This window comes from Martes martes (genome assembly GCF_963455335.1).
Source record: "Martes martes genome assembly, chromosome: 11".
In the NCBI taxonomy this organism is placed as follows: domain Eukaryota; kingdom Metazoa; phylum Chordata; class Mammalia; order Carnivora; family Mustelidae; genus Martes; species Martes martes.
Genome location: NC_137899.1, coordinates 86,162,240 through 86,183,820, shown reverse-complemented (window position 1 = coordinate 86,183,820; position 21,581 = coordinate 86,162,240). Strand labels below are relative to the sequence as shown.

General features: G+C 42.3%; 1 protein-coding gene across 1 annotated transcript in view; it reads left to right on the top strand.

Annotated features, from left to right (window-relative positions):
• Nucleotides 1-21,581, top strand: part of UBE2H (ubiquitin conjugating enzyme E2 H) — a 103,614-nt gene that overhangs the window by 35,936 nt on the left and 46,097 nt on the right. The window lies entirely within an intron of this gene.

Here is a 21,581-nt window from a genome sequence, read left to right as displayed (position 1 = left end):
TTTATTTGACAGACGGAGATCACAAGTAGGCAGAGAAGCAGGCAGAGAGAGAGGAGGAAGCAGGCTCCCTGCTGAGCGGAGAGCCCAATGCTGGGCTCGATCCTAGGACCCTGGAATCATGACCTGAGCCAAAGGCAGAGGCTTTAACCCACTGAGCCACTCAAACAACATTTTTTAAGGGTTGAACATAAATTTAGATGAATGACATTTTTTAAGGGTTGAACATAAATTTAGATGAATGACTTTGATAATAACAGTCTTCATGAGGCTTCTGAGTTCACACTGCATTTATTTATTTATTAAAGATTTTATTAGAGTGTGCATGAGTGGAGGGAAGAGGCAGAGAGGGAGGGAGAAGCAGGCTCCCCTGCTGAGCAGGGAGCTGGCGTACTTTTTGTTTCAAATGAAGAAACTGAGGTAGGAATTAGGGATGGGCTTTGCCCAAGGGTTATTGATTAAAGGAGGGGTGGGCCAAAAATACTATATAAAGGGCCAAATAGTAAATATTTTAGGCTTTGTGGGCCATTATGGTCTTTTTTGCAACTCTGCAACTCAGCTGTTGCAGCACAAAAGCAGCTCTCAGTAATACATAAATGGATGGGCTTGGCATGGTACAATAAAACTTTATTTACAGGGGCGCCTGGGTGGCTCAGTCATTAAGCATCTGCCTTCGGCTCTGGTCATGATCCCAGGGTCCTGTGTCAAGCCCCGCATCAGGCTCCCTGCTCAGCGGAAGCCTGCTTCTCCGTCTCCTACTCACCCCGCTTATGTTCCCTCTCAATGTGTCTCTCTCTGTCAAATAAATAAGTAAAATATTCAAAAGAAAAAACCACACACACACACACAAAAAAAACAGCTTAATTTACAAAAACCCACAGTGCCATAGTTGGTAGACCCATGGCCTAAAGAAACATATTCCATTCTGTTTTGCTGGAAAGTCTTGCCTTGGTCTCAATCTCTGTTCCTCCTGAGGATCAGCCAAGACTGACCTCTGGGATCCTTGTCTGATACACTGACATCCCTCCTGAGCATTCTTCCTTTTCAGAGCCTCTGTGGATAGACTATCACTATTTGGTTTTTCTCTGAAGCCCATTTCCCTAAAGTCCAGGGTGCGTTTCTGATCCCTGTCAACTGTCTTGAATCAGTGAGCAAAACGTCTGAATGCAGTGTCCTATCTGTATGTTGATGTAGATTTATTAAAGGTTGGTCTTCCCAGAGGCTTCATCCTTAGTCTTCTTTTCAGGTAACCTGCTTTATGATAAAATGATTCAGATGAGTTGTTCCCCAGACTCTAGATTGATACAGCTTCCTGTTTTTCAAACTTCTCTCCAGAAGTATCCTGACTGGTCCCGAACGCTTTAACATATGTGATATTGGTTTCTATGTTACATCCTCCAAAGTCAGACTATGGGGGTGGGTGTGTGTGTGTGTGTGTGTGTGTGTGTGTGTGTATTTTCACTCATCTGTTACCCAAGTGGGAAACCTGAATGACCCCTTAACTCCTCCTCCATCCTGTGTGTTCTGCCTCCTTGGGATCTTTACTCTCCCCTCTTCTCTCCACGCCTAGCACCACTGCTTTATTCAGGCCCTTGTGATCTGCCTGGACTGTTATATATAGATCATCTCAGCTTCAGGGCTCCCTGTGGCTAGTCTCTGTCTCCTTTCAGCCTACCTTTCATTTTGCTGCTAGACTGATCCTGTTTTTAGTACATCTGATCGTGCCACTTCCTGCTTAAAGCCCCTTAGTTGCTCTTCAGTGCCTGTGGTTTAAAGCCCAACCTGGGTGTAGAGGGTCCTTTTCATAGAGAGGGAGAGGTAGTGCCTTTCTATGGTGAAGGCCCAAGATGGGGAGCTGCACCCTCTCTGCAGGTGACCAACCTCTCAGAGGACAGTGGCTGGTGTTTCTGCAGGGCCCTGTTTCTTCTGGCTAGGTTGCCTTATTCTGGCTAACTTGCCTTTATTCGTCAGTATTCACCTCAAGCTTCGCATTGTCCTCAGAGCCATCCCGGAACTCCCACGCCCATCTCCATATCTGCTGTAGGTCCTCTTCCTGTTTTGTGTGTGCTCCAGTAGCATTCTTGGTTTCAGCCATGAGCAGTTACACTTCATAATCAACAGTGCGTGTGTGGCTTCAGCTCCTTCACACCCCCCTTGTTAAGCTGCTCCTTGGAGGGTAGATCCTGTGTCTTTTATACCTTTGTCCCCAGCTCTTACAACTGTACATTATACATCTGAGCTTGGACATTTTGAAGAATGGTAAGTATTAGTAAAGAGGGCCACAGGTATGTCTTTCTTTCTTTTGGAGGGGTTCTAATTTCTGCTCTTCTGGGGCAGTTAAAAAAGCCTGAGGATAGTGGTGAAAGGAAACGATCCTTGGACCAGGGTTTATGGTGTAAAAAACTGCTCAGTGGACAGGCCTGGGGCTTGTAACGGATCCTTGTATGCTCTTCCTGGCCTGGCAGCCCCTCCCTAAAGCTGCAGCTCTTCATTTGGAATGTTGGTCAAAACTCCGGGGGTGCTTCATCAGAGTGTGTGTGGCTGATGAATGCTTACCACCCTCCCCACACCCCCAGTTCTCTGTGGGGCAGGAGATGCTAATACCCTGGGGATCCTTATGTATTTCTTCTCACATTTCCAGTCGATGCTCCCCCACACCCCGACATTTCTTCCTGCTCCTTATGTTCCTTAATTCTTACGTCAGTCTTAATTCCCTTCTTCTGAGATAGGGGTTTTAGGTGCAGGGAATTCCACATGATGAAGATGTTTGCATCTGCAGGGACGCTTGGGTGGCTCAGCCGGTTGGGCCTCTCCCTTCAGCTCAGGTCATGATCTTAGGGTCCTGGGATCGAGCCCCACATCAGTCTCTCTGCTCAGTGGGGAGCCTCCCTCTTCCCCTGCTGCTCCCCCTGCTTGTGCTCTCTCGTTTGATCTTGCTCTGTCTCAAATAATTAATTAATACAATTTTGGAAAAAAAACACGAACCCACCCTGAATGCATTTGTATTTTCTAGTAGAAACTTGGTATAGAGGGGGATTCGTGTTCCAAAGTAAAATAGTGTACTTCAGATACAGGTGAGTTAAGTTGGCTTTTATTCATAAGGAATTACATTCTGAATTAAGTAATGGGCTTAAGTTTTGAAACAAAACTCAAGTCTGCTAACTAAGTAAGGAATCACAGAATCGGACCTGCCTCGGTGGTCAGCACACTGTACCTCTGGCTGTACCGGCCTCCTATACCCTGATTTCTTAACAAGAGCTCTGAGAAGCAGCCTTGAACCCTAGGTTGGCTCCTGGAAGCTGGGGTGGGAAATAGGAAGGAGATGCATGTTTGTATTTCTCTTCAGTTAAATCTAAAAGGTTCAAACAGTTATTTGCTGTCATATTGAGACGTATACTTGGCGGATTTTGAGATTGAGCCTGTGCAGATAGTTAGCTGGAGCCTCTAAAGAAGAAACCTCTTCATTGTTAAGTGATTGCTTAGTAATCTACATAACAAATGAGCCATTTTGCTTCAGAGATGTGAAATAGGCATCTATAAGTGAATAGTTTTTGAAACTAAAGCTGTTAAGACAAAAGTTCATCTTTTCACGGCAGGGTTTCTCTAGAAAATGCTCTTTGCTCTATTAAAATGCAACTAGTTTAAACTAGAAAAGCATATTCCAATAATAGGTCCATGCAATTAGCGTTTCCTATAATGGAGTGAATGCTGGAATTTTTTGTGCGTTATCATCATCCATTGGTGTTAGTCCCAGGGGAACCACATAATAGAAAACCTTGATCGAGAGATGCACACAAAGGTTTCGGTCTTAATTCATAGGCATGCTCTAGCTCCTCAATCTAATAAAATGTTAGGCTCTTAAACCTAATACTTTTTTGGTAAGCATCTGCTTAGGATGAAATTAAGAGACGGTGCTTCAGAACTATGTCATTATTTCGAATTAGAAGAAAATGTTGAGGTACTCTTCGTTCAGTGCCATGTTCATACTAGACCTTGTATTGAAATGGCGCAGTGGTGTGCTGGTGGATGTTGCACAACTGTCCAGGGGGAATAAAGCCCTGATTTGTAGCATTTGCTGATTTCTGAAGTGTAAATACTCCACCATAGCTGGTTTCAGAGGACAGGTGTGATGTCACTGAACTTGGGAAGAAATGCACAGAGTGGGGGCACCTGGGTGGCTCAGTGGGTTGGCCTCTTCCTTGGTCTCAGGTCATGATCTCAAGAGTCCTGGGATGGAGTCCATATCAGGCTCTCTGCTCAGCAGGGAGCCTGCTTCCCCTCTCTCTGCCTGCCTTTCTGCCTGCTTGTGATCTCTATCTGTCAAATAAATAAACTTTTAAAAAAAAAATGCATAGTCAGCTGGCCTCACACTGCTGAATTTACCTCAGCTGTCAAATGTTCAGAATTTTAGAGCCTATATATTTGTTGGCAGCTTGTATTTTTTAATACACTCTTACCCCTGTTTTTCCTTTTGTTGTTTTTTTTCAAACTGGACTTACTGATGTATGAATTATGGGCAGTAAAATTCAGCAGTTTCAGGTGTGCAGTTTGATGAGTTTTGACATATGTATACCCCCACCACAGTCATGATATTACCGCTTCTACACACAGTTGCCAGATTAGTCTTTCCAAAATCTTGCATTTCCAGAATCTTCTACCACCACCTCTGTGTAAAACCATCACTGACTATACACTGTCCATAGGATAAGGTATAAAACTTTGTGTCTGGCTCTTTGCGGTCATCTTCTACAGTCTGGTTCTCTGTCCTTACTATTGCCTGGCTACAAGAATCCCTTATTCCAAAAATACTGATAGCTGGTTCCTGCATTTGTGCCTTCGTTCATATTTCTATCGTGCTTGCAATACTCCTGTTACCTCACTTTGCTGGCTTTTTTTCTCCCCTCACTTTGCTTCTTATCTTGACTGTTTTGCTGTTCTTTAAAAGTCTGGTTCCCACCCCATTTTCTTACGCAATCCAGTCTTTAGTAATGACTCCCTCTTTTGACCTATCTTACCACTGTTTTTATTCATATATTTATTTATTTTTTAAATATTTTATTTATTTATTTGTCAGAGAAAGCACAGGCACAGAATAGCAGGCAGAGGGAGAAGCAGGCTCCCTGCCGAGTAAGGAGCCCGATGTGGGACTCGATCCCAGGACGCTGGGATCATGACCAGAGCCAAAGGCAGCCACTTAACCAGCTGAGCCACCCAGGTGTCCCAATTCACGTATTTATTTAAGACAGAGTGAGTGCACACAGGAACGGGGGAAGGGGCAGAAGCAGGCTCCCGGCTGAGCAGGGAGCTTGCTGGTCTCAGTTCCAGGACCCTGAGATCATGACCTGTGCAAAAGGCAGCTGCTTAACCAACTAAGCCACCCAGGCACCTCTGTATCCTCCCACTGTTTGCACTTAACTCTGCAACTTGTATCGAAATCCCAGGTGTTTTTGTGGAGTATTTTGGTCTTCTCCAGCAAAACTGTCAACTATGATAGGTTAGGAAGTGTGGTACAGTTCAATTTTTAGCACTCGGCATTGCTCTCAGTAAATACATAGTTCTTGATGACAGAGTTTTCAGCTCAGTGAGTCACAAACCCAGTGACACTGTTGGGGAGAATACTGTGCCGTATCCTAGACCTCTTAGAAGATGAGGGTTTGGCTTGTTCTAGAGTGTAAGTGTGTAGTTAATGTCTCTCAAAACCAGTGTTAGTCATTAAAACACACATTGGAACTTTTATCTCTGCCTTGGAAATTCATCCAAAGGTAGGTAGTTAGCATCATGGACTTTGAACTCTTGGCAAGATTTAAACATGTAAAGTAGGTCCCAAAAGAACATTCTGTGTTCCTTTCAGCAAGCTTTATTTCACTTCTTGAAGTACTGGTAAGAAGTCAGGAGGGTGTATCCTTCCTGTCCCAGGAAGCCGTATTATGGTATTCTGAAAGAACTTACGTGTCTTTTTCAGTAACTTTAAATTGTTTTTGTTTTAAAACTTATACTTTCTCTGTCAAAAAATTGCAGATGTGGTTGTTGAAATCTGACATTGAATCACCACCTAACAAGTGTAAAATCATTCTAGATACCTGTCTTTGTTTCACAAGACTACCCTCCAGGTAGTCCCAAATAATTCAGTTCTGAAACACTAGAATTATCCTTGGCTTGGCCCTCTTCCATCACCTTTTCCTTCAGACCCACCTCAGATGTTTTTCTTAATTCCTAAGCATTTTTCTTTGAAATCAGGCTAGCCTCTTCCTTTGTTGGGAGAGAGACTCCCAACCTCCCAAGTATATAATTGCTGAAATAAGGGCAGAGCCCTGTCTCTGGCCTGAGATGAACCAAGCTCATGAGTCTGAAAGGTAAAATTGGAAAACCTGTACATTATTTGCAGCATGCTGGCATTGTGCTGTCTCCTTATAGGTGGACATTGCTAGCAGCCCATACCATAACTAGAAGGTTATCTGAGAAGGAATCAGAACAAAAACAATGAGATGAATCAAATGTTTAATGGCTTGTCATAATCTGATGATGCCATCATCTTGTAATGGAGAAATTGCTTGTGACCAGAAAACTGTCTTTGAACAAAAGCTCCTCCTCCTCCCCTGCTCAGTTTCTTCAGGGGCCCCTGACCACCTTTTTCTCTAATTTTCCTTTAGTGCTTACAGGGCTGACCCTTCCTGTTGATACCTTTTTCTTTGCATACATAAATACATTCAGTTTGGCTCACGATGGCTTGCACGCTTTTCTTCTCGGTTATTATGCACTGGTACTGAGTTGAGCTTTGGGGGTCATCTTACTTCGTGTGTTTGGAGCAAACTTCTGTAGTTGCCATGTAAGAACAAAGGACTAATCTCCCCTTGGGTTCAGCGGGCATCACTCCCTCCTGAAAACACCCTCTCCCTTCCCATTCTCTGAGGTTAGGAGCACCTTCGTTAAGCCCCCTTAGTTCCACCGGGTAACTTTTTTTTTTTTTTTTTTTAAGATCCTGTCCATTTATTAGAGTGTGGAGAGTGGGGAGAAGGAGAAGCAGGCTCCCTGCTAAGCGGGTTGCTGGATGCAGGACACAGGGCTCAATCCCAGGACCCCATCGTGACCTGAGCCTGAGCGCCCATTGTAATCCAAGCAAAGAACAAATCAGGACCAAGAGGTCCTGCCCTCTTGGAACTTGAATTTTGTTGGAGGTGAGGGAGGATATAACTAGATAAAATAGTACTTCTCGTAAGACCTACGCAGAAAAGGCTGCAGATCGAGAATAAGTGGGGGTCGGTTAGGCTGTGTACTTCAGGTGATCAGAAAGGTATCTGAGGAAGTGGCATTTGAGACACACCGTAAAGGATAAGAGGAAGCAAGCTATCTGTAGAAACAGGAAAGTCAGCTAGCCAGAAGTAGCAGCCCATTGCAAAGGCCCTGAGGAGGAGGAGAGCTTGTTGAGTTTCAGGAAATGAAAGAAGACGACCATTGTGACTAGAAAGGCCGAGAGGAAGAATGTGGTATGAATCTGTCTTTGTAATAATAACTTGTCTCCCTGGCTGATGTGGGGGTTCAGAGTTAGTACAAAAGGCTTAGAACAGTACTCAGCCCATTTGAGTGCTAACAGGGATAGCTTTAGTATTTGTGACTAAGAAGGGTAAGTAGCAATTTAAAAAATTGGAAAGGGACTTCACCAGCATAGAAGTTAGTAAGAATGCCATTTTGGGAACACGTTATAGGTTAATAATCCCCTCGTTAGTAATTGCTAACATCAGTATAATAAGGATCTAAGCAGGGGTGCCTGGGTAGCTCAGTCATTTAAGCATCCAACTCTCGATTTCCATTTGGGTCATGATCTCAGGATTGTGGGATCGAGCCCTGCATTGTGCTCCATGCTGGGGGTGGAGCTTGCTTGAGATTCTCTCTGCCGTCCTTCCTTTGCACACCCCCCTTAAAAACAAAACAAAACAAAACTAAGCATATTAAAGTAAAAAGTCACTCATGTATATAACTCTTTAATATTTAAGAGATGTAATTTGTTTCGTATGTTAGTAACCAAGGCAGACTAAAATGGTAGCTGTCCCCTGCTAAAGCTGCAGATACGGTTTTTGGGTTATTACTAATAGCAAATACTGAGCCTTTCCTTAAGCTTATATTTACTGTACTTTTTTTACATTGAGATAAACAAGGCATACAGAGATTTAAGTGACCTGCTCAAGACCGCATGGCAAGTAAATGATCAAGCTGAGATTCACATTAGTGAGTACACTCCTCCAACCACTAGAATCCTGAACTTGTATTCTTACAAAGTCTGTGTTCTTGGAAAAAAGCCCTCTTCTTTCGAGTTTCTAGGGAAACCCTGAAACCAAGTGGCAGAGAGGTGGCTGGGCCTTAGGACTTCGCTGGTGTCCTGTCAGCCTCCAACATGGGACTCTACAGTCCGGATTTCATCGTCTCATCAACACCGCAGATGTTGAATATTTTCTGTTAAGTGCTCTTAGTGGTTCCTTTTTAACAGAGAGATTAATTATTCCTGAGCACATTGCTATCAGGGATTAATCCCTTTCTGGCTTCCTTCAGCATATTTTGTGAGTCCCCTTCCTTTGCCTTCCAGCCAGCATGTGCTTAGGTAGTGGTGTGCATGCTGCCTGCCCAAGCCAAAGAGGGAGAAAGGTAAATTTGTAAGGGAAAACATTCAAATGCAAATACTCGTCTTGATGTGTTTAAACATGTTGAGACAGTTCTGAGTTGAGGGCAGATTAATGATAGATACATTGGTTTCTTGTTTGCTTGGTTTAAGGCAGTGATTATTTCCTTGGGGGAAAAAATACTGAAAAGAAAAAACTTGGTCATATACTGTATGTGTGTGTCTCAGCAGTGAATAATACTTACATGGTCATTAGGAGTGTAATCTCTGCATAGGAGTTTGACCAGCGGTGGTGTTGCACCTGTGTTCCATGGACAGGGAGAGGGAATGTGGGGGACGGTGAAAGTTCTGATACTCCATAATGAGAAAGTCAGTTGACAGCATTTGTAATGAGAAAATCAAATAGTATATAAATAAATAGATATATGGAAGGCAAGTACCATTTTATGTCTGAATTATTTCCTACAGGATCTCTTGTTTTAAGTAGTCAAGTAAACTGCAGCTTTTAGTAAATTTGGAGACCAGAATTATTTCATAAAATGTTAACTATCTGTTACTGAGATGTTCTCTGTAAATCTGCATAAATCTTCATGAGTATTATTTTGTATCCTGTCATATAGCAAAAGTAGTTTGGCATGAGGAGCTATTTAAAATACCAGGTCTACCCAAGAAACAAGAAATTAACTTCATATCCTCTTTGGGGCGTAGATATAAAAGTGCAAATACTTTATGTATTTAGAGAGGTAGGTAAAATACAGTGCCTGTCGTCTAATCAGATGATGTCATGTCAGACTAAACTCTTCCTGGTTTTTCACCATTCTCTGCCCAGATTCTGGAGTAAACCTATCTTACAGGTTAAGTGAGATTTGATTGGCTAGTCTTGTCTTTGAAATAGCTAATGAAAGGTACTTCATCTCTCAGTGCATTTTTGTTTATGAATCCTAAAGGGCCTCCTTCACATGCAGGTGCTGTGTTAGAGAGGCAAGGAGGAAGGTCATTGGAGTGGATCATTTTCCCTTGGGGCACCCAGCCAGGGCTGCAGTTGAATTGGTGAACAGCAGTTGGTGGTATAGATGCCAGTTGTAGTACTGTTTAAAGATGAACTTTGTTTCAGCATGAAAGCTTTAATACCAGTATTGGTGAGGGTGTGAGGAAAACAGGTTGGCTTTTAAGATGGTGATTAGAAAGTAACTGAATGCAGTCTTTTTGAAGGACATTTACCAGAATTAGGTATATATCCCTTTGACTTAGAAGTTTCACTTCTGGAAATTGCAAACAGAAACTTGAAAAAGTAGGCATGTACCCGGGTGGTCGTTGTGACGTTGCAATAGTGAAAAACCAAACAAACTGGTGCCTGGGTGGCTCAGTGGGTTAAGCCTCTGCCTTTGGCTCAGGTCCTGATCTCAGGGTCCTGGGTTCGAGCCCTGCATTGGGCGCTCTGCTCAGCAGGGAGCCTGCTTCCTCCTCTCTCTCTCTGCCTGCCTCTCTGCCTACTTGCGATAAAATCTATAAAACAAAAAAAACGGACAGTGAACTACCAGTTCGCTGATGGCTGCTTAAGTTATGACTCTGTGATTAAGGAGCAGGGGTGGGGGCGGGGGGCGCTTAGGTCTGTATGTACTGATAAAGATGTCCTCCATGTGTTACTTGGAGAAAGGTGTTTATAGAATGCTTTACGCTTGTTGTCTGTGTGTATTGTGATGTGAACGAGTGTGTGTAAGCACTTGTGTCACAGTAAGCTGGTGACATCTGGGTGGTGAGACTCTAGAGTGAGGGGGTGGGAAGGCTTCTTTAGGCCCCACTCAACATTTTAAAAGACAATTGAGGAAGAAGACCTAAAACTCTGTATTCACCAGTGGAGTTTATTAAGTCGTATCAAAAGAAGTTCTCCAAACAGCACTCTGCCCTGTGGTCGTGGCACCAGCCAACTGTTTGTCTCACTTGGTGGCATCTGAACCTGTCAGTCCTATTTGACCCCGTGGTACAAACACGAGAGAAGGAAACCTAATAGTTTTGTCACCTTTTCAGTGCCAAATTTTCTTACTATATATACACCCACTGTTCTTTGTATCTAGGTTTGTTTCCTCTGGTTTTGCTTAAAAAAAAACAAACAACCTTTTTTCTTTTCCACATTGTTTAATTATTCAGGAAGCACTCCTTGTGAGAAACGTGATTTTTCATTTCCTTCCTGTACCTCATAACAATACAGTCCTTATTTCTTACAGCTTATGTGTATTTAAACCTCAGACTTTCTAGTTGAAATTATTAGGCTAGCTTCCCTATCACTGTGTATCACTTGCATACTTCCTAATTGTGCCTGACAGCCTGTTTCTTACTGCGTGTTAATCGTTTTCTAAGGGTCTTGAGCGAGCAGTCTTGCTGGCGTGGCGAGAAAGCGTCCTCTTTCGGCGCTGTCACCTGTCACTGTATGAAGCTTAGAACAGCTCCAGCCTGCTCGCTGTATCACACTGCACACCTATTGTGCAGTCCCCTTTTCACCCCCCAGCTCTTGGCTTTCCAGGGTTTTCTGCTTATCTAATCATTTTGGGGTTATTTTCTTATGGTAGAGTGTTTAAAAGGTACTTGTAAAAAGTACTTTTCCCCCCCCTCCATTTTAACATTTCTTTTGCTTATTTTCATTATGGACTTTTCTGGGAAAAAAAAAAAAACACAACGTTCCAGTTTCTTCTGAAAGTTGTCATCCAAGTTCCTTCATACTAATTACTCATGAAGATGATAAATATAGCTTGTAATAGCTACTTGAACATATCAAAAGGGATATTTGCCTACTAACTACCCTTTATAAAGTTGTTAGAATTTCAATCAAGACGACACTGGCTATTTTCCGTATTACCTTAGATTACATTTTAATCTGCCCCCCTTATTTTTTTGGCCTTTATTAAACTTCTAACATGGGGCACATGGGTGGCTCAGTCAGTTAAGCATCTGCCTTCAGCTCAGGTCATGATTCCAGGGTCCTGGAATCAAGTCCCTCATTGGGCTCCCTGCTCGCCCGGAGCCTGCTTCTGCCCTCTCTCTCTCTCTCCGTCAAATAAATCAATACGATCTTTAAAAAAATAAGGGACACCTGGGTGGCTCAGTCAGTTAGGCTGCTGCCTTCAGCTCAGGTCATGATCCCAGGGTCCTGGGATCGAGTCCCGCATTGGACTCCTTGCTCATTGGGGAGCCTGCTTCTCTCTCTGCCTGCCACTCTGCTTGCTTGTGTGCGTGCTCTCTCTCTGTCCCTGACAAATAAGTAAATAAAATCTTTTCCAAAAAATAATAAAATAATAAAAATAATAAATAGGGCACCTGGGTGGCTCAGTCATTTGAGTGTCTGCCTTCGGCTCAGGTCATGATCCCAGGGTCCTGGGATCGAGTGCCGCATTGGGTTCCCTGCTCAGCAGGGGAGCCTGCTTCTCCCTCTCCCACTGCTGCTTTGCCTGCTTATGTGCTCTCTCTCTCTCTCTCTCTCTGTCGAATAAAAATCTTTAAAAAAGAAAAAATAAATCGGGGCTCCTGGGTGGCTCAGTGGGTTAAGCCTCTGCCTTTGGCCCAGGTCATGATCTCAGGGTCCTGGGATCGAGCCCCGCATCGGGGGGGGGGGGTCTCTGCTCAGCGGGGAGCCTGCTTCCCCCTCTCTCTCTGCCTGCCTCTCTGCCTACTTGTCATCTCTCTCTCTCTCTCAAATAAATAAATAAACAAACAAACAAATATAAATAAATCAGTAAATAAAAAATAAACTCCAACACATAATTATTGCTGCTACCTCTGATGAATCTTCCAAATGGGTAATAGAAACTAGGCTCAGTTGAATACAGACATAATCCATTTGTTTTGGAATGAAGCATTTTCGGCACTGGTAGACTGTGCTTTAACTTAGCATTCTGTCCCCTGTATTTGTCTGTAGTTCTGCTTTATTCACTATAAAATCATGACAGTGAACTTGAACCAGTTACTTAGTCCTTTGCACATGTATTGGTTTAAAAAGCCCATGTCTGTGCTGCTCTCTTCCCCTTGCTTAATTTTTCTGAAATCAAGGTTAAGGTGTTAATATTTGGCATCTGCTATGCCTAATGAACATGAAGTAGTAAAGGAAATAGCAGGTGTTGGTCCTTCATGTTCTGGAAAAAAACTAGGGAATGAGGAGGTACTTAGGACTGGAGCTTTAGAGCAGTGATTTGTAAGGGCACACTAATGGTTTGCATGTGCATGTGTGTTCTCTTTCTCCTTTCCTTTGCATTAACAGGCATTTATATTTGAATTTTAAAGAATTTGCTTTAAGAAATTCTTGAGTTTATCGATGTTAGAAAATTACTGTGGGGAATTCTTAGTGTCTAGGGACACAAACTCATAATTAGTATGGACAAGGAAAGGAAAAAGAGTCATCCAGGTTATGAAGCTGGATCTCTCTGTAAGTAGCTCCATGACTTTTGAGATGACTATAAAAAGAAATGGATAACCACATATCTAAGATCTCCTCTTGCTCATTTTCTGTGATCCATTGCTTTTCACTTTACCATAATCTTCATCTGTACAATGGGTATCACTGCTTGTATTTATTAATTTTTACACAACACTTCGCAGTTGTAATATAATATAATATATATTACTTGGAGAGTGGCAAAAGAAAGTACTTGCTTTAAAAATGTTACTGCTGGGGTGCCTGGCTGGCTCAGTCAGAAAAGCTTGAGACTCCTGATCTCAGGGTGATGAGTTCAAGCCCCATGTTGGGCATACAGCTTACTTAAAAAAAAAAAAAAGAAAAATCCACTGCTTACTGTAAATGATTCACATATGCCTTGATTAGAATGTCTGTGGGTAGGGATTATTAAACACTTCAACTTAACTCTTTTCATTGAGTGATATTGCAGTCTACATCTCAAGTGTTAGGGTGAAAACTGGTCTGCTATGTTTAAAACAAAGGAAGTGAAGTTTTCAAAGATTATTAGAGAAGAACGCTGGAAGCGTGGATACCAGATACACTGCATAGATATTCCATAAAGCTGTATTAAATTTAGCTTACTGAGAGGCTGCTTCCTGATGCACCTTGACCTGGAACTGTGGATGGCACAGTTACGAAGCATATAGACCAGAAGGGGAGATAGGATGTATTTTAAGTTTGTTTCCATTAGGATTTTGCAGAAGGCCACCAGACTATTTGCATGTTTCTGTATCATTTATGGGAAAATTATATGTTGCCTTTGACTTCAAAGTTCTCAAGTTCAGGTGCTGTTGTCATTCTTAAGGTTGTGATTCATTTGTTTTTCTTCTCCAGCCTACTGTGATTAGGTAGTCTGCCTCTGGAATGACAGGGTTCTTTCTCTTTACTTCTCTGACATGTGGACAGTGGCTTCATCTGCCTCCATAATGAGAACAGGGGACCTGGAAGTTGTAATTAGGTACCACTATCTATTAATATGTACTACTTTAAAAATTTTTTCCCTTAAAAAAATTTTTTTTAGAGAGTGGGGGAGGAGCAGAGGGAAAGGAATAGATAGACTCTTCAGTGGGCTCCACAACCAGCACGGAGCCTAGTGCAGGACTCAATCTCATGACTAAGATCATGACCTGAGTTGAAATCAAGAGTTGGACGCTTAATGGGCACCTGGGTGGCTCAGTGTGTTAAGCCTCTGTCTTTGGCTCAGGTCATGATCTCAGGGTCCTGGGATCAAGTCCCGCATCGGGCTCTCTGCTCGGCAGGAAGCCTGCTTCCTCCTCTCTCTCTCTCTCTCTCTCTCTCTCTCTCTCTCTGCCTGCCTCTCTGCCTACTTGCAATCTCTCTATGTCAAATAAATAAAATCTTTAAAAAAAAAAAGTTGGATGCTTAACCTACTGAGCCACCCATGTGCACCTCCCCCCCCAAGCCAACTTTTTAAACAGTTTTTCTAGATCATTTGTTTAGGTTTTCATTGTGAACTTGATGTCTCTGGGGTGTCTTTGGTCTTGGGAATCTTTTAAGTATTTTTTTCTCTGCAGTTCGAAGCTATATTTTAAATCTGTAGGTTTTAAACTAGTTCCTTGACAGTGAGTATCACCTTCCATAGAAGCAGAGTGTAGTTGGATATATACCGCCTTCTGATTAAAAAAAATAAGACAACAACACGATAAGTATTAGAAATTAAAGTGAATTTTATTATGAAATTTTTCAACTGTACACAAAGATAGTTTTTTTTTTTTAAAGATTTTATTTATTTATTTGACAAAGATCACAAGTAGGCAGAGAGGCAGGCGCAGGGCGGGGTGTAGAGAGGAACAGGCCCCCTGCTGAGCAGAGAGCCCGATGCGGGGCTTGATCCCAGGACCCCGGGATCACGACCTGAGCCGAAGGCAGAGGCTCAACCCACTGAGCCACCCAGGCGCCCGTGCAAAGATAGTATAATGAATCTTTGTCACTTAAAACTTTGCAGTTATCAGGACTTTGCCACACATCTCTTTTCTTCTCTGAAGTACTTAAGGGCAAATCCCAGATGTCGTCAGTTAACAACTACATAAATCAGTTGGCCCCTCTTAAAAATAATGATGGTTATGTAAATAGCTATAACATCATTATCATCCTTAAGATTATAAGGGGTTCTTTGGGTAGATGGCTTGTTTTTAACGTAGTGGTTTTTTACCTTTGAATCAAGCTATAACATTGTGAAAAGCTTTTATTTTTTTCCTTAAGATTTTTTTTTTTAAGATCTTACTTACTTGACAGAACACAAGCAGGGGGAGGGGCAGAAGGGGAGAATCCCCAGGCAGATCCCCACTGAATGGACCGAGTAGGACTCGACCTCACAACCTGTGAGATCATGACCTGAGCCAAAACCAAGAGTTGGATGTGTAACCAGGTGAGCCCCCCGGATGCCCCCACAGATAACATTTCAGAGGATGGCAGCCCAGTGACAGCTCTTAAATCTAGCTAAATAACAACAACTGTTGGGGGGTGGGCACCTGGCACCTGGCTGGCTCAGTCGATGGAGCATGGGACTCTTAATCTTGGCATCATGAGTTCGAGCCCCATGTTAGGTGTAGAGATGATTTTAAAAAATAATAATAAACTTAAAGAAAAGGAAAAGAAACTGCCAATGCCTTCAGCATACAGTATAGGAAGTTTCTATTTCAGAAAATAAACATATGCCCTGTTAGTTCCTCGTGGCATCATTGTATTTTGTGATGCTGTACAGTAACCATTATTCATAACAACAACATCAGGAAAGGTGGTGTGTGGGGGGTGGGGTGGAGGGGAGTCTCAAATGCGTAGAAGAAAACGGTTTTTGAGATATTGAAAGAATTGTTGCTTAAGTAAATTTTAGTCCTGTGGAAACTAATTTTAGTCAGTTTTGTGTATTTTTTACATTTAAAAAATTTTTGAATTTTTTTTTGTGTCAGATGCTGGGCCAGGTACCTTCCTTTTTTAGGTGTTTCAGCTTCAGCATCCCTGTGAATGAGGTAGTCATCTCTCCCCAGCCCCCTCCCCTTGCCTAGAGATTGGGAAACAAGCTGAGAGTTAAGTGATCTGCGAGGTGACTCCTTTTAAATCACCAGTTTTCCAGCTGCTTATGGTATATGGCCACTTGGCTTATCCATTTATACTTTAAATGGCTTCTGTGTTCAGAACCGAACTTAGCATCTTCCATAAAAAACTTGTTCCTTCTGTCCTGTGCTCCACTTCTCTGTTAATAGTATCACCTTCCCTGTCTGACAAAGCTAAAACTATACTTAGATCTCAGACTGGCAGTTTCAGGCTTTGCCTGTCTGGCAACTTCATTCATGTATTCATTTAATGTAGTTAATTGAGTGCCTACTGTGTGCTAGGTACTCTTCTAAGCTCCAGGAACACAGCAATGAACAATCCTTGCCTTTAGAAGCTTGCATTGTAGTAGGAGACAAGTGATAAAGTAAAATACATAGTATATTAGTTGGTGACAATGTAGCAGTATGTGGTTGTAAGTAGGATGGTCCCAGAAGGCTTTGCTGAGAGAGAGACCTTGGATCACGTGCGGTTTGCATTTAGAAATTAAGATACTGGCTTAGAAATGTAGTTTTTTGGTTTCTCATGAAAATGAGATAATCTAGCAATACTGGAGATGTCTTTTAAAAAAAAATTTTTTTTAAGATTTTATTTATTTATTTGACAGATCACAAGTAGGCAGAGAGGCAGGCAGAGAGAAGGGAGGAAGCAGGCTCCCTGCCGAGCAGAGAGCCCGATGCGGGGCTCGATCCCAGGACACTGGGATCATGACCTGAGCCGAAGGCAGCGGCTTTAACCCACTGAGCCACCCAGGCGCCCCTTTTTAAAAATTTTTTTAAAGATTTTTTTATATTTGTCAGGGAGCGTGAGAGAAGAGAGTATAGCAGAGGAAGCAACAGAAGGAGAAGCAGGCTTTCTGCTGTGCAGGGAGCCTCATGTCAGACTTGATCCTGGGGCCTTGGGATCATGACCTGAGCCAAAGGCAAATGTTTAACCAACTGAGCCACCCAGGCATCCCTAGCAACACTGGAGCTTTCTACTAGCTGTGCTGTATCTAGTTAGTTGTAAGCCTCTGAAGTCTCTGATCTCTCCCATCATTCCAAGGCCTTAGTTGAGGCCTTGAATGTTTGACCTTTTTTTTTTTTTTTTTTTTTTTTAAGATTTTACTCATTCATTTGTCAGCACAAGCAGGGGGAGCAGCATGCAAAGGGAGAAACAGACTCCCTGCCGAGCTGAGAGCCCAATGCAGGAGTCGATTTCAGGACCCTGGGATCATGACATGAGCTGAAGGCATATGCTTAACCAACTGAGCCACGGAGGCACCTCTGGCCTTGAAGGTTTCTTTTCTGCTCTTTGTGCTTTAACTGTCTAATCACACCTTCATCGGTTCCTGCATACCATGGCTCAGTTCCTTTGTGTAAAGCACAGTTGTAAGTGCTGTGCCTAGAAATAACCATCTAGTTCACCAGATAAAATCCATGCTTTGGGGTGATTCTAATCTGGTCTTTGGCCTGTTTTCTAACATTCCCATGGTCCACTCATCAAAATAAAAATGTAGTCCTTATTTTGTGGACATAACCCTGTGTCTTTCTGGTTTTGCTTTAAATGCCTCTCCATCTTTACGCATCCAAACCCCATATCCCATGCTGGTTTTTTGTTTGTTTTTTGTTTTTTAAGATTTTATTTATTTATTTGAGAGGGAGAGCATGGATGGAGAGAGGGAGAAGCCGACTCCCTGCTAAGTAGGGAAGCCAATGTGGGGCTCAGTCTCAGGAACCTGAGATCGTGACCTGAGCCAGAGGCAGACACTTAACCCACTAAGCCACCCAGGCATCCCTCCTGTGCTGTTCCGAGGCCTGTGTAAATTCACCTCTCTCTCTATACCCACAAACTGAAAGAAACCTATTCCCTAGTAGCAAACTGTTTTTGCATTTACTCTTTAATGTACAGATCTCATGTTCCCTTGCTAAACTTTAAGCTTCTTGGAGGCCGGCTCATTTAAGAGTAGTTTTTTCTTTGGGCGCCTGGGTGGCTCAGTTGGTTAAGCGACTGCCTTCGGCACAGGTCATGGTCCTGGAGTCCCAGGATTGAGTCCCAAATCAGGCTCTGTCCTGGGGCGGGGGTCGAGGGGTGAGGGGGTGGGGGCGAGTCTGCTTCTCCCTCTGACCCTCCCCCTTCTCATGCTCGCTCTCTTGCTCTGTCTCTCTCAAATAAATAAATAAAAAATCTTTTAAAAAAGAGTGTTTTTGTTTGCCTTTTGTGTGGGTGTTTATAGAATATTTAGTAAACCAACTTTTAATAGAATGAAGACTGTGATCCTTTGTGGATTTAAGAGAGGCTAACACTGTATTTTCTGTAGCTCAGCTTAACAGATTTCTATCACTTCATGTGGAAAGCTTAAAATATTTTGTTAGGGATTAGGCAATAAAATTGCTTGACTTTAGGAGATACTGACACCTGTATGTTTATGTGCTGATTGCTCTCGACACTGAACTGCTGCCCAGAGTGAGATGAATGATAAAAATATGCTTTTCTTTTTTATTTCATCACTGGTAGAAGGATTTTTCCTTCCCTCTTATTGTCTTGCATACTTTTCCCCATGATTATTTTCTCGATGGCTTTTATTTCTGCTGCTTTCATTGTTTGTCTTTTGTATAAAAGTCTTCCCTTCAACTAATGTAAAGAATACAAACCTTTCAAAACCTTTTTTTAAAATTTAAACTTTAATGTCACCCAGGAGCTTCTGTTACTATACATGACTTTTTTTGTGTTTTTTTTTGTTGTTTTTTAACAGATGTACTTTTGTTTAAATTACAATTATTGGGGTGCCTGGCTGGCTTGGTTGGGTGTCCAAGTCTTGGGTTTGGCTCAGGTCATGATCTCATGGGTTGTGGGTCAAGCCTTTTGTGGGGCTCCACACTCAGTAGGAGCGTGCCTGAGATTCTCTCCCTCTGCTCCCCCCATGTGTATGCCTACTTTCTCTAAATAAATCAATAAAAAAGAGCTACATCATCTTAGTTCTACACTGTTAGGCTTGTTAAATGTTAAAGTTCCAATAACTGACTACATTTTTAATTTTTTTTTTTTAAGAACTTAAATGGAAAATTTCAAACATAAAAGAACAGTGTGATAAACCCCCAGGTGCCCATCAATCACATTCAGTAATTCCCACCTCAGGGCTTACACCATTTCTTCAATACCTCTCTTCTAACTCTTGAGGCAAATTGTAGACATCATATAGTTTAATTAGTAAATATTTCAGTGTATGTCTTTAAAGGAGAAGTATTCCTTGTAAACATAACCCCAGGGGCCCCTGGGTGGCTCAGTCATTAATCATCCACCTTCAGCTCAGGCCATGATCCCAGAGTCCTGGGATTGAACCCCACACATCGGGCTCCCTGCTTGACGGGAAGCCTGCTTCTCCCTCTCCCACTCCCCCTGCTTGTGTTCCTGCTCTTGCTGCATCTCTTTCTGTCAAATAGATAAAATCTTTAGAAAAAAAAAAACAACAACATAACCCCCAAAGTATTATTTTTGTGATATTTTGCACATCCATGGGTTTACAGACATGCCATGTTCTTATCAAGAATACTAGGTAATGGGCACCTGGGTGGCTCAGTGGGTTAAGCCGCTGCCTTCCGCTCAGGTCATGATCTCAGGGTCCTGGGATCGAGTCCTGCATCGGGCTCTCTGCTCAGCAGGGAGCTTGCTTCCCTCTCTCTCTCTCTGCCCGCCTCTCTGTCTACTTGTGATCTCTCTCTGTCAAATAAATAAATAAAATCTTAAAAAAAAAAAAAAAAGAATACTAGGTAGTGAGTAAAGGTTGGCAAGTTTCTTCAATGTTTGTAGTATGATTCATCTCAAGGAGGGTTGGAAACAGACTGGTCTGAACATAGAGAAAGCCACAGAGATTGCTTCTACCTTCTTCACAGAAGCGCATTCTTTTTTTTTTTTTTTTTTTAAGATTTATTTATTTATTTGACAGAGATCACAAGTAGGCAGAGAGGCAGGCAGAGAGAGAGGAAGGGAAGCAGGCTCCCTGCTGAGCAGAGAGCTTGACGCAGGGCCTGATCCCAGGACCCTGAGATCATGACCTGAGCCGAAGGCAGAGGCTTTAACCCAATGAGCCACCCAGGCGCCCCACAGAAGCACATTCGTCACCCCATTCCCTTACTTCCATGGACACAGCTCAGGGAGGCCACCCTCATTTATTTTATAAGCTCATTATCCGTCAACTTAAGAAACAATGCTGTCTCATTCGTAGGTCTTTGACCTGTTAACGTCAATCCTGTGGCACAGGCTTTTAGCCCTTGGCGCTCTTTCTGGAAAATTCCAGAACTATATAAAAGCCATTTCTAAAATCCCGATAGACACGTTTTGCCAAGAATGTCAGTTATCTCTTGACAGTTTGGCATTAACCTTTAAATATTAGATTGTGTAATCATAATGCCATTCAGGGAAAATAAGGTGGTGGGTGGCTGGCATTTTAAAAGTGAAACGAGCTTGGGTTCCCATGAATGTTAATCATTATTATACTGAAAATGCTGAGAGTCCTGAAGAGTGAAATGCTAAGTAAGTAAAAAGCAGTATTTCGTGAATAACTTAGATCATAGGTGAGTAAAACGTGGCTTTATGGGTTTGTTTAACATATGTTTACCAGAACAGTATCTGAGGGATATTTTCTATGTTCAAGCTTTGTAACTGAGAGAGTAATCAAGAAACCTTCTAGTGCATTCCCGCCAGTCTACTAGCCTGACCAGCACGTCTCAGAAATAGATAATTATTTTTGTCATTGTAACCTGCCTTCTCATTTGCCTTCCTTGCCCTTGACTTTGCAACAGAGAGGAGAAAGAAACCCGTGGCCTCTACCATAAATACACATGGTAACAGCAGTCAAGTAATTCCATATTTTTTGTGGGCAAGTCATTCATTCGTGGTGATGAAATGGCTTATTTTTAATGCAGTTTTCTTTCAACTAAACTTAAATTCTTTGTTTCCATTTGATTCAGTGGTCTGTACCATTCTAAGGCAGTATAAATTTAGCACAGCTTCTTCATTTTACCAACTTGGTAGGAGTTTTAAAGGTTTCATTCAGTTTAGTTTTAGTTTTTCAAATGAAATGGACTATAAGAACTCTTCAATTTACAGTATGATGTGTAATTAAAGATAGACCCAGTATATCTGACAGGAGGGTTGTACCAGGGATCGTGGGAAAGGGGAGGTTTGGAGCATTACTTCTAATCTCATTTTAACATGACTGTTGGGAAAGGAGAATTTCTTTGGAAAGTAGATAAAAGCATGGACTGACTCTCAGATCACAAAATGGAAGAAACCCAGATTTATTGCATCCATGTCAAGGATAGAAATATCTTAAGTTTTTTGGAAAAGACATCCATGTGGATAACTCATAACTTTAAATGATTAGTTAAGAGTAATTGCTGTCCACCAATGCTATTCATAGCAGATTGGTTCTGACTAATGAGGAATGTTGCTTCTATAGATTTTTAGGTTATAGAA